The sequence below is a fragment of the Idiotropiscis lumnitzeri genome, unplaced genomic scaffold, assembly GCF_059441095.1.
Source record: "Idiotropiscis lumnitzeri isolate Australia: NSW breed Sydney's pygmy pipehorse unplaced genomic scaffold, RoL_Ilum_1.0 HiC_scaffold_241, whole genome shotgun sequence".
NCBI classification, from domain to species: domain Eukaryota; kingdom Metazoa; phylum Chordata; class Actinopteri; order Syngnathiformes; family Syngnathidae; genus Idiotropiscis; species Idiotropiscis lumnitzeri.
This window is the reverse complement of record NW_028283779.1, coordinates 185,001-192,500: the sequence shown is the minus strand read 5'-3', so window position 1 is coordinate 192,500 and position 7,500 is coordinate 185,001.

Sequence of the window (7,500 nt, the reverse complement as noted above, 5' to 3'; positions counted from 1 at the left end):
TCAGAGGTCGACCCGCAGGCCGAAGGAACCGTCCACCCGAACACCCCGGCGCGAGGCCGGGGCCGGCAGGGGCCCTCCGATGGCGGGTCATGATTGCCAATCGGTCAGTGGTTGTGTGTGTTGCGGTGGGGCCGGGAGGACCGCTCCTCCTGCGTCGGACCCGGGTCATGGGAAGTGCCGTGTGGCGGTGGTGGGGCCGGGAGGACCGCTCCTCCTGCGTCGGACCCGAGTCATGGGAAGTGCCGTGTGGCGGGGCCGGGAGGACCGCTCCTCCTGCGTCGGACCCGAGTCATAGGAAGTGCCGTGTGGCGGGGCCGGGAGGACCGCTCCTCCTGCGTCGGACCCGAGTCATAGGAAGTGCCGTGTGGCGGGGCCGGGAGGACCGCTCCTCCTGCGTCGGACCCGAGTCATAGGAAGTGCCGTGTGGCGGGGCCGGGAGGACCGCTCCTCCTGCGTCGGACCCGAGTCATAGGAAGTGCCGTGTTGCGCTGGTGGGGCCGTGCCCGCCAACAGCCTTCAGTGGTCGGATACCACGTTTGCAAGCTCCCCGCTGGAATGGGGACTTAGAAGAAATGAGGGGAAAATTCCCCCGGAGCTCCGTGCCTGAGGGCGGGCTGTGAGCCGCGCCGCGTCCGCCAACAGCCTTCCATGGTCGGACACCATTGTTCGCAAGTTGCCCGCTGGAATGGGCACATAGAAGAAATTTCGAGGATAACATCCACCAGAGCGCCAGGGCGGCCGTTATTGCAGTATGCGTCCGCCTGGCAGCTCTCTTCCGCGGGAACCATTGGGCAATTTCTTTCACGGAGGTGGACATAGAAGAATTTTTGTTTCTAAAAACGTGGTTCCTAAAAATGTGCCCCAGGTGTTTTGGAAAACCCGGGTAAACCTGGGAAGTAGGCAAATGACCCTCTGACTAGGGGTAAAAACGTTTGCCTACTGCAGCGCCCCTAATGCAATTCGGCGGAACTGCAACGCCCCTGGTCGCCTAAACGCTACCCCTGGTCGCCTAAACCTCACCCCTGGTCGCCTAAACCTCACCCCTGGTCGCCTAAAAGTCACCCCTGGTCGCCTAAATTGTCAACCCCTGGTCACCTAAATTGTCAACCCCTGGTCGCCTAAAGGGGACTTAGAAGAAATGAGGGGGCAAATTCCCCCGGAGCTCCGTGCCTGAGGGCGGGCTGTGAGCCGCGCCGCGTCCGCCAACAGCCTTCAGTGGTCGGATACAATGTATGAAAGTTCCCCGCTGGAAAGGGGACTTAGAAGAAATGAGGCAAATTTCCCCGGAGCTCCGTGCCTGAGGGCGGGCTGTGAGCCGCGCCGCGCCCGCCAACAGCCTTCAGTGGTCGGATACAATGTTTGAAAGTTCCCCGCTGGAAAGGGGACTTAGAAGAAATGAGGCAAATTTCCCCGGAGCTCCGTGCCTGAGGGCGGGCTGTGAGCCGCGCCGCGCCCGCCAACAGCCTTCAGTGGTCGGATACAATGTTTGAAAGGTCCCCGCTGGAAAGGGGACTTAGAAGAAATGAGCCAAATTTCCCCGGAGCTCCGTGCCTGAGGGCGGGCTGTGAGCCGCGCCGCGTCCGCCAACAGCCTTCAGTGGTCGGATACAATGTTTCAAAGTTCCCCGCTGGAAAGGGGACTTAGAAGAAATTTGTAAAAATTCACCCGGAGCTCCGTGCCTGAGGGCCGGCTATGAGCCGCGCCGTGCCCGCCAACAGCCTTCCACGGTCGGATACAATGTTTCAAAGTTCCCCGCTGGAAAGGGGACTTAGAAGAAATTTGTGAAAATTCACCCGGAGCTCCGTGCCCGAGGGCCGGCTATGAGCCGCGCCGTGCCCGCCAACAGCCTTCCACGGTCGGATACAATGTTTCAAAGTTCCCCGCTGGAAAGGGGACTTAGAAGAAATTTGTGAAAATTCACCCGGAGCTCCGTGCCTGAGGGCCGGCTATGAGCCGCGCCGTGCCCGCCAACAGCCTTCCACGGTCGGATACAATGTTTCAAAGTTCCCCGCTGGAAAGGGGACTTAGAAGGAATTTGTCAAATTCACCCGGAGCTCCGTGCCTGAGGGCCGGCTATGAGCCGCGCCGTGCCCGCCAACAGCCTTCCACGGTCGGATACAATGTTTGAAAGTTCCCCGCTGGAAAGGGGACTTAGAAGAAATGAGGGGGAAATTCCCCCGGAGCTCCGTGCCTGAGGGCGGGCTGTGAGCCGCGCCGCGTCCGCCAACAGCCTTCCACGGTCGGATACAATGTTTCAAAGTTCCCCGCTGGAAAGGGGACTTAGAAGAAATTTGTAAAATTCACCCGGAGCTCCGTGCCCGAGGGCCGGCTATGAGCCGCGCCGCGCCCGCCAACAGCCTTCCTTTGGTCGGATACAATGTTTCAAAGTTCCCCGCTGGAAAGGGGACTTAGAAGAAATTTGTAAAATTCACCCGGAGCTCCGTGCCCGAGGGCCGGCTATGAGCCCCGCCGTGCCCGCCAACAGCCTTCCACGGTCGGATACAATGTTTCAAAGTTCCCCGCTGGAAAGGGGACTTAGAAGAAATTTGTAAAAATTCACCCGGAGCTCCGTGCCCGAGGGCCGGCTATGAGCCCCGCCGTGCCCGCCAACAGCCTTCCACGGTCGGATACAATGTTTCAAAGTTCCCCGCTGGAAAGGGGACTTAGAAGAAATTTGTAAAAATTCACCCGGAGCTCCGTGCCCGAGGGCCGGCTATGAGCCGCGCCGCGCCCGCCAACAGCCTTCCACGGTCGGATACAATGTTTCAAAGTTCCCCGCTGGAAAGGGGACTTAGAAGAAATTTGTGAAAATTCACCCGGAGCTCCGTGCCCGAGGGCCGGCTATGAGCCGCGCCGTGCCCGCCAACAGCCTTCCACGGTCGGATACAATGTTTCAAAGTTCCCCGCTGGAAAGGGGACTTAGAAGAAATTTGTAAAAATTCATCCGGAGCTCCGTGCCCGAGGGCCGGCTATGAGCCGCGCCGTGCCCGCCAACAGCCTTCCACGGTCGGATACAATGTTTCAAAGTTCCCCGCTGGAAAGGGGACTTAGAAGAAATTTGTGAAAATTCACCCGGAGCTCCGTGCCCGAGGGCCGGCTATGAGCCGCGCCGTGCCCGCCAACAGCCTTCCACGGTCGGATACAATGTTTCAAAGTTCCCCGCTGGAAAGGGGACTTAGAAGAAATTTGTAAAAATTCACCCGGAGCTCCGTGCCCGAGGGCCGGCTATGAGCCGCGCCGTGCCCGCCAACAGCCTTCCACGGTCGGATACAATGTTTCAAAGTTCCCCGCTGGAAAGGGGACTTAGAAGAAATTTGTGAAAATTCACCCGGAGCTCCGTGCCCGAGGGCCGGCTATGAGCCGCGCCGTGCCCGCCAACAGCCTTCCACGGTCGGATACAATGTTTCAAAGTTCCCCGCTGGAAAGGGGACTTAGAAGAAATTTGTAAAAATTCACCCGGAGCTCCGTGCCCGAGGGCCGGCTATGAGCCGCGCCGTGCCCGCCAACAGCCTTCCACGGTCGGATACAATGTTTCAAAGTTCCCCGCTGGAAAGGGGACTTAGAAGAAATTTGTGAAAATTCACCCGGAGCTCCGTGCCCGAGGGCCGGCTATGAGCCGCGCCGTGCCCGCCAACAGCCTTCCACGGTCGGATACAATGTTTCAAAGTTCCCCGCTGGAAAGGGGACTTAGAAGAAATTTGTGAAAATTCACCCGGAGCTCCGTGCCTGAGGGCCGGCTATGAGCCGCGCCGCGCCCGCCAACAGCCTTCAGTGGTCGGATACAATGTTTGAAAGTTCCCCGCTGGAAAGGGGACTTAGAAGAATTGAGTAAAATTCACCCGGAGCTCCGTGCCCGAGGGCCGGCTATGAGCCGCGCCGCGCCCGCCAACAGCCTTCCTTTGGTCGGATACAATGTTTCAAAGTTCCCCGCTGGAAAGGGGACTTAGAAGAAATTTGTGAAAATTCACCCGGAGCTCCGTGCCTGAGGGCCGGCTATGAGCCGCGCCGTGCCCGCCAACAGCCTTCCACGGTCGGATACAATGTTTCAAAGTTCCCCGCTGGAAAGGGGACTTAGAAGAAATTTGTGAAAATTCACCCGGAGCTCCGTGCCCGAGGGCCGGCTATGAGCCGCGCCGTGCCCGCCAACAGCCTTCCACGGTCGGATACAATGTTTCAAAGTTCCCCGCTGGAAAGGGGACTTAGAAGAAATTTGTAAAAATTCACCCGGAGCTCCGTGCCCGAGGGCCGGCTATGAGCCGCGCCGTGCCCGCCAACAGCCTTCCACGGTCGGATACAATGTTTCAAAGTTCCCCGCTGGAAAGGGGACTTAGAAGAAATTTGTAAAATTCACCCGGAGCTCCGTGCCCGAGGGCCGGCTATGAGCCGCGCCGTGCCCGCCAACAGCCTTCCACGGTCGGATACAATGTTTCAAAGTTCCCCGCTGGAAAGGGGACTTAGAAGAAATTTGTGAAAATTCACCCGGAGCTCCGTGCCTGAGGGCCGGCTATGAGCCGCGCCGTGCCCGCCAACAGCCTTCCACGGTCGGATACAATGTTTCAAAGTTCCCCGCTGGAAAGGGGACTTAGAAGAAATTAGGCAACTTTCCCCGGAGCTCCATGCCTGAGTGCGGGCTGTTTGCCGCGCCGTGCCCGCCAACAGCCTTCAGTGGTCGGATACAATGTTTCAAAGTTCCCCGCTGGAAAGGGGACTTAGAAGAAATTATGAATATTTTTGTTTCTAAAAACGTGATCCCTGAAAATGTGCCCCAGGTGTTTTGGAAAACCCGGGTAAACCTGGGAAGTAGGCAAATGACCCTCTGACTAGGGGGGAAGAACGTTTGCCTACTGCAGCGCCCCTAATGCAATTCGGCGGAACTGCAACGCCCCTGGTCGCCTAAACGCTACCCCTGGTCGCCTAAAAGCTACCCCTGGTCGCCTAAAAGCTACCCCTGGTCGCCTAAACGCTACCCCTGGTCGCCTAAACGCTACCCCTGGTCGCCTAAACGCTACCCCTGGTCACCTAAACGCTACCCCTGGTCGCCTAAACGCTTCCCCTGGTCACCTAAACGCTACCCCTGGTCGCCTAAACGCTACCCCTGGTCGCCTAACTGACCCCTCGTGTGTGGGGATCAACGTTTGCCTACTAGGGCGTCCTCCGGCGGCCTCTCGGCAGTACTGCAGGCCCATTTTAGCCGAGCCCATTGAAATGAATGGGGGAATTTTATACGTTTTTGCCTTTTTTCCCCCCCCCTCGTTCTTTTTGTATTTATTCATTTATTTCAACTTTTACCGACTCAACCGCCCTCCGGCGTGCCCTCGGCGGTCCCGCAAGCCCAATTCGGCCGAGCCCATTGAAATGAATGGGGGAATTTTATACGTTTTTGCCTTTTTTTTCCCCCCCTCGTTCTTTTTGTATTTATTCATTTATTTCAACTTTTACCGACTCAACCGCCCTCCGGCGTGCCCTCGGCGGTCCCGCAAGCCCAATTCGGCCGAGCCCATTGAAATGAATGGGGGAATTTTATACGTTTTTGCCTTTTTTTCCCCCCTCGTTCTTTTTGTATTTATTCATTTATTTCAACTTTTACCGACTCAACCGCCCTCCGGCGTGCCCTCGGCGGTCCCGCAAGCCCAATTCGGCCGAGCCCATTGAAATGAATGGGGGAATTTTATACGTTTTTGCCTTTTTTTTCCCCCCTCGTCCTTTTTGTATTTATTTACTTATTTCAACCTTTACCGACTTAGGGGCCGCTTTGCACCGCCTGTGCCCGGGGAAGGTGCTCATATTCGGGCCAAGTGTGACACACGCCCGCCCTCCTCCTCCGGAGCTTCCATTAGGGTAGACTTAGGGGCCGCTTGGCACCGCCTGTGCCCGGGGAAGGTGCTCATATTCGGCTTCACTGTCAGGCAGCATGCACTCCTCCTCCGGAGCTTCCATTTGGGCAAACTTAGGGGCCGCTTGGCACCGCCCGTGCCCGGGGAAGGTGCTCCTATTCGGGCCAAGTGTGACACACGCCCGCACTCCTCCTCCGGAGCTTCCATTTGGGCAAACTTAGGGGCCGCTTGGCACCGCCTGTGCCCGGGGAAGGTGCTCATATTCGGCTTCACTGTCACACAGCATGCACTCCTCCTCCGGAGCTTCCATAAGGGCAAACTTAGGGGCCGCTTGGCACCGCCTGTGCCCGGGGAAGGTGCTCATATTCGGCTTCACTGTCACACAGCATGCACTCCTCCTCCGGAGCTTCCATAAGGGCAAACTTAGGGGCCGCTTGGCACCGTCTGTGCCCGGGGAAGGTGCTCATATTCGGGCCAAGTGTGACACACGCCCGCACTCCTCCTCCGGAGCTTCCATGAGGGTAGACTTAGGGGCCGCTTGGCACCGCCTGTGCCCGGGGAAGGTGCTCATAGTCGGCTTCACTGTCAGGCAGCATGCACTCCTCCTCCGGAGCTTCCATTTGGGCAAACTTAGGGGCCGCTTGGCACCGTCTGTGCCCGGGGAAGGTGCTCATATTCGGGCCAAGTGTGACACACGCCCGCACTCCTCCTCCGGAGCTTCCATTTGGGCAAACTTAGGGGCCGCTTGGCACCGCCTGTGCCCGGGGAAGGTGCTCATATTCGGGCCAAGTGTGACACACGCCCGCACTCCTCCTCCGGAGCTTCCATTTGGGCAAACTTAGGGGCCGCTTGGCACCGCCTGTGCCCGGGGAAGGTGCTCATATTCGGGCCAAGTGTGACACACGCCCGCACTCCTCCTCCGGAGCTTCCATAAGGGTAGACTTAGGGGCCGCTTGGCACCGTCTGTGCCCGGGGAAGGTGCTCCTATTCGGCTTCACTGTCACACAGCATGCACTCCTCCTCCGGAGCTTCCATAAGGGCAAACTTAGGGGCCGCTTGGCACCGTCTGTGCCCGGGGAAGGTGCTCCTATTCGGCTTCACTGTCAGGCAGCATGCACTCCTCCTCCGGAGCTTCCATAAGGGTAGACTTAGGGGCCGCTTGGCACGGCCTGTGCCCGGGGAAGGTCCTCATATTCGGGCCAAGTGTGACACACGCCCGCCCTCCTCCTCCGGAGTTTCCATGAGGGTAAACTTAGGGGCCGCTTGGCACCGCCTGTGCCCGGGGAAGGTGCTCCTATTCGGGCCAAGTGTGACACACGCCCGCACTCCTCCTCCGGAGCTTCCATTTGGGCAAACTTAGGGGCCGCTTGGCACCGCCTGTGCCCGGGGAAGGTGCTCCTCTCCGGGCTAAGTGTGACACACGCCCGCACTCCTCCTCCGGAGCTTCCATAAGGGCAAACTTAGGGGCCGCTTGGCACCGCCTGTGCCCGGGGAAGGTGCTCCTCTCCGGGCTAAGTGTGACACACGCCCGCCCTCCTCCTCCGGAGCTTCCATGAGGGTAGACTTAGGGGCCGCTTGGCACCTCCCGTGCCCGGGGAAGGTGCTCCTATTCGGGCTAAGTGTGACAGACGCCGGCCTATTACCCCCGGAGCGATGGAGCTGGGGG